Genomic DNA, 6551 nt, shown 5'->3' on the forward strand with positions numbered 1-6551 from the left:
CCTTAAATATTGACATTTCGGGGTTTTTAGCATCGTTTTGATTGCAGTTTCTTTATAGCCTATTTTAAAAGCTCATAACTCCTTAAATATTGACATTTCGGGGTTTTTAGCATCGTTTTGATGACAGATATTTAAAGAGGAAAAATAGGTATTTTACAATGCTCATAACTCCTTAAATATTGACATTTCGGGGTTTTTAGCATCGTTTTTGATTGCAGTTTCTTTATAGCCTATTCTTAAAAAACGCTCATAACTCCTAAATATTGACATTTCGGGGTTTTTAGCATCGTTTTGATGCAGATATTTAAAGAGGAAAAAATAGGGTATTTTAAAATGCTCATAACTCCTTAAATATTGACATTTCGGGGTTTTTTCATCGTTTTGATTGCAGTTTCTTTATAGCCTATTTTAAAACGCTCATAACTCCTTAAATATTGACATTTCGGGGTTTTTAGCATGTTTTGATTGCAGTTTCTTTATAGCCTATTTTAAAACGCTCATAACTCCTAAATATTCACATTTCGGGGTTTTTAGCATCGTTTTGATGGCAGATATTTAAGAGGAAAAATAGGGTATTTTAAAATGCTCATAACTCCTTAAATATTGAACATTTCGGGGTTTTTTAGCATCGTTTTGATTGCAGTTTCTTTATAGCCTATTTTAAAACGCTCATAACTCCTTAAATATTGACATTCGGGGGTTTTTAGCTTCGTTTGACTGCAGTTTCTTTATAGCCTATTTTAAAACGCTCATAACTCCTTAAATATTGACATTTCGGGGTTTTTAGATCGTTTGATGACAGATATTTAAAGAGGAAAAATAGGGTATTTTAAAATGCTCATAACTCCTAAATATTGACATTTTCGGGGTTTTTAGCATCGTTTTGATTGCAGTTTCTTTATAGCCTATTTTAAAACGCTCATAACTCCTTAAATATTGACATTTCGGGGTTTTTAGCATCGTTTTGATTGCAGTTTCTTTATAGCCTATTTAAAAAAACGCTCATAACTCCTTAAATATTGACATTTCGGGGTTTTTAGCTTCGTTTGATTGCAGTTTCTTTATAGCCTATTTAAAAATATAAACGCTCATAACTCCTTAAATATTGACATTTCGGGTTTTTAGCATCGTTTTGATTGCAGTTTCTTTATAGCCTATTTTAAAACGCTCATAACTCCTTAATATTGACATTTCGGGGTTTTTAGCATCGTTTTGATGACAGATATTTAAGAGGAAAAATAGGGTATTTTAAATGCTCATAACTCCTTAAATATTGACATTTCGGGGTTTTTAGCATCGTTTTGATTGCAGTTTCTTTATAGCCTATTTTAAACGCTCATAACTCGTTAATATTGACATTTCGGGGTTTTTAGCATCGTTTTGATTGCAGTTTCTTTATAGCCTATTTTAAAACGCTCATAACTCCTTAAATATTGACATTTCGGGGTTTTTAAGCTTCGTTTTGATTGCAGTTTCTTTATAGCCTATTTTAAAACGCTCATAACTCCTTAAATATTGACATTTCGGGGGTTTTTATCATCGTTTTGATGGCAGATATTAAAGAGGAAAAATAGGGTATTTTAAAATGCTCATAACTCCTTAAATATTGACATTTCGGGGTTTTTAGCATCGTTTTGATGACAGATATTTAAGAGGAAAAATAGGGTATTTTAAAATGCTCATAACTCCTTAAATATTGACATTTCGGGGTTTTTAGCATCGTTTTGATTGCAGTTTCTTTATAGCCTATTTTAAAACGCTCATAACTCCTTAAATAGTGACATTCGGAGTTTTTAGCATCGTTTTGATGACAGATATTTAAAGAGGAAAAATAGGGTATTTTAAAATGCTCATAACTCCTTAAATATTGACATTTCGGGGTTTTTTAGCATCGTTTTATTACAGTTCTTTATAGACTATTTTAAATCGCTCATAACTCCTTAAATATTGACATTTCGGGGTTTTTAGCATCGTTTTGATGACAGATATTTAAAGAGGAAAAATAGGGTATTTTAAAATGCTCATAACTCCTTAAATATTGACATTTCGGGGTTTTTAGCATCGTTTTGATTGCAGTTTCTTTATAGCCTATTTTAAACGCTCATAACTCCTTAAATATTGACATTTCGGGGTTTTTAGCATCGTTTTGATGGCAGATATTTAAAGAGGAAAATAGGGTATTTTAAAATGCTCATAACTCCTAAATAATGACATTCGGGGTTTTTTAGCATCGTTTTGATTGCAGTTTCTTTATAGCCTATTTTAAAACTGCTCATAACTCCTTAAATATTCACATTTCGGGGTTTTTAGCATCGTTTTGATGACAGATATTTAAAGAGGAAAAATAGGGTATTTTAAATGCTCATAACTCCTTAAATATTGACATTTCGGGGTTTTTAGCATCGTTTTGATTGCAGTTTCTTTATAGCCTATTTTAAAACGCTCATAACTCCTTAAATATTGACATTTCGGGGTTTTAGCATCGTTTTGATTGACAGTATTTAAAGAGGAAAAATAGGGTATTTTAAAATGCTCATAACTCCTTAAATATTGACATTTCGGGGTTTTTAGCATCGTTTTATTACAGTTTCTTTATAGACTATTTTAAATCGCTCATAACTCCTTAAATATTGACATTTCGGGGTTTTTAGCATCGTTTTGATTGCAGTTTCTTTATAGCCTATTTTAAAACGCTCATAACTCCTTAAATATTGACATTTCGGGGTTTTTATCATCGTTTTGATGGCAGATATTTAAAGAGGAAAAATAGGGTATTTTAAAATGCTCATAACTCCTTAAATATTGACATTTCGGGGTTTTTAGCATCGTTTTGATGACAGATATTTAAAGAGGAAAAATAGGGTATTTTAAATGCTCATAACTCCTTAAATATTGACATTTCGGGGTTTTTAGCATCGTTTTGATGGCAGATATTTAAAGAGGAAAAATATGGTATTTTAAAATGCTCATAACTCCTTAAATATTGACATTTCGGGGTTTTTAGCATCGTTTTGATGGCAGATAATTAAAGAGGAAAAATAGGGTATTTAAAATGTTCATAACTCCTTAAATATTGACATTTCGGGGTTTTTTAGCATCGTTTTGATTGCAGTTTCTTTATAGCCTATTTTAAAACGCTCATAACTCCTTAAATATTGACATTTCGGGGTTTTTAGCATCGTTTTGACTGCAGTTTCTTTATAGCCTATTTTAAAACGCTCATAACTCCTTAAATATTGACATTTCGGGGTTTTTAGCATCGTTTTGATGACAGATATTTAAAGAGGAAAAATAGGGTATTTTAAAATGCTCATAACTCCTTAAATATTGACATTTCGGGGTTTTTAGCATCGTTTTGATTGCAGTTTCTTTATAGCCTATTTTAAAACGCTCATAACTTCTTAAATATTGACATTTCGGGGTTTTTAGCATCGTTTTGATTGCAGTTTCTTTATAGCCTATTTTAAAACGCTCATAACTCCTTAAATATTGACATTTCGGGGTTTTTAGCATCGTTTTGATGGCAGATATTTAAAGAGGAAAAATAGGGTATTTTAAAATGTTCATAACTCCTTAAATATTGACATTTCGGGGTTTTTAGCATCGTTTTGATTGCAGTTTCTTTATAGCCTATTTTAAAACGCTCATAACTCCTTAAATATTGACATTTCGGGGTTTTTAGCATCGTTTTGACTGCAGTTTCTTTATAGCCTATTTTAAAACGCTCATAACTCCTTAAATATTGACATTTCGGGGTTTTTAGCATCGTTTTGATGACAGATATTTAAAGAGGAAAAATAGGGTATTTTAAATGCTCATAACTCCTTAAATATTGACATTTCGGGGTTTTTAGCATCGTTTTGATTGCAGTTTCTTTATAGCCTATTTTAAAACGCTCATAACTTCTTAAATATTGACATTTCGGGGTTTTTAGCATCGTTTTGATTGCAGTTTCTTTATAGCCTATTTTAAAACGCTCATAACTCCTTAAATATTGACATTTCGGGGTTTTTATCATCGTTTTGATGGCAGATATTTAAAGAGGAAAAATAGGGTAATTTAAAATGCTCATAACTCCTTAAATATTGACATTTCGGGGTTTTTAGCATCGTTTTGATGACAGATATTTAAAGAGGAAAAATAGGGTATTTTAAAATGCTCATAACTCCTTAAATATTGACATTTCGGGGTTTTTAGCATCGTTTTGATTGCAGTTTCTTTATAGCCTATTTTAAAACGCTCATAACTCCTTAAATATTGACATTTCGGGGTTTTTAGCATCGTTTTGATGGCAGATATTTAAAGAGGAAAAATAGGGTATTTTAAAATGCTCATAACTCCTTAAATATTGACATTTCGGGGTTTTTAGCATCGTTTTGATGACAGATATTTAAAGAGGAAAAATAGGGTATTTTAAAATGCTCATAACTCCTTAAATATTGACATTTCGGGGTTTTTAGCATCGTTTTGATTGCAGTTTCTTTATAGCCTATTTTAAAACGCTCATAACTCCTTAAATATTGACATTTCGGGGTTTTTAGCATCGTTTTGATTGCAGTTTCTTTATAGCCTATTTTAAAACGCTCATAACTACTTAAATATTGACATTTCGGGGTTTTTATCATCGTTTTGATGGCAGATATTTAAAGAGGAAAAATAGGGTAATTTAAAATGCTCATAACTCCTTAAATATTGACATTTCGGGGTTTTTAGCATCGTTTTGATGACAGATATTTAAAGAGGAAAAATAGGGTATTTTAAAATGCTCATAACTCCTTAAATATTGACATTTCGGGGTTTTTAGCATCGTTTTGATTGCAGTTTCTTTATAGCCTATTTTAAAACGCTCATAACTCCTTAAATATTGACATTTCGGGGTTTTTAGCATCGTTTTGATGACAGATATTTAAAGAGGAAAAATAGGGTATTTTAAAATGCTCATAACTCCTTAAATATTGACATTTCGGGGTTTTTAGCATCGTTTTGATTGCAGTTTCTTTATAGCCTATTTTAAAACGCTCATAACTCCTTAAATATTGACATTTCGGGGTTTTTAGCATCGTTTTGATGACAGATATTTAAAGAGGAAAAATAGGGTATTTTAAAATGCTCATAACTCCTTAAATATTGACATTTCGGGATTTTTAGCATCGTTTTGATGGCAGATATTTAAAGAGGAAAAATAGGGTATTTTAAAATGCTCATAACTCCTTAAATATTGACATTTCGGGGTTTTTAGCATCGTTTTGGTTGCAGTTTCTTTATAGCCTATTTTAAAACGCTCATAACTCCTTAAATATTGACATTTCGGGGTTTTTAGCATCGTTTTGATTGCAGTTTCTTTATAGCCTATTTTAAAACGCTCATAACTCCTTAAATATTGACATTTCGGGGTTTTTAGCATCGTTTTGATGGCAGATATTTAAAGAGGAACCAGTAAAGAAAGTCTTCAAGTCGGGCGGGGCCGACTTTATGATACCCTACACCACTTTGCTAATTAAGTAGAGCTTCACATAACAATTAAAAGTTTTTATGGGAGAATTCAATCATACACGCCATGATTATAATTATAATTTAAAGTTCAAAGGACTAAATATGCCGAAGCATTTGTATCTTTTAAATTCGGAATTGTATTGACCATTTGGTGCACAATTAATTTGAAATCGGATAAAGATATATATGGGAGCTATATCCAAATCTAAAGCGATCTCGATAAAATTTGGCAAAGATATTTCTGAGCTGTATTTGATATATTTCCCTGAATATCGTTGTTACGGAGTGCATATTACGGTTGTGGGTAATAAATATAACAAATCGGATGAATAATATATATGGAAGCTATAGCTATATCTGAACCGATCTTCACCAAATTTGACATACTAGCTTCTAGACTCAATTCGGTCGTAAGTACCAAATTCCATCCCATTTGGACAAATATTAGACGTTTGGTGCACAATAAAAGGTAAATCGGACGAAGTTATATATGGGAGTTATATCCAAATCTGAACCGATCTCGATAAAATTTAGCAAAGGTATTTCTGAGCTGCATTTGATATATTTCCCCAAATATTGTTGTTACAGAGTGCATATTACGGCGGCGGTGGACAAAAATAACAAATCGGATGAAAAATATATATGGGAGCTATAGCTATATCTGAACCGATTTCGATCAAATTTGGCACACATATTTTCAGGCCTAATTTGGGTGAATATGCAAAATTCCATACAATTCGGGCTGATATTACACGTATGGTGCACAATAAAAGGCAAATCGGACGAAGATATATATGGGAGCTATATCTAAATTTTGACCGATTATCTCCAATTTCAATAGGGTTCGTCCTTGGGCCAAACAAAAGATCTTAGCAAAATTTCATCTGGATCGGGCAATAAATGCGACCTGTACTTTGTTTACAAAAATACATGGACAGACGGACGGACGGACGGACGGACGGACAGACGGACGGACGGACATGCATAAATCGACTCAGAATGTGATTCTATGCAGATCATCAAAAGGAACTATGGGTCTATCTCGTTTCCTTCTGCCT

The sequence above is a fragment of the Musca domestica genome, unplaced genomic scaffold (assembly GCF_030504385.1).
Source record: "Musca domestica strain aabys unplaced genomic scaffold, Musca_domestica.polishedcontigs.V.1.1 3, whole genome shotgun sequence".
Classification (NCBI taxonomy): Eukaryota; Metazoa; Arthropoda; class Insecta; order Diptera; family Muscidae; genus Musca; species Musca domestica.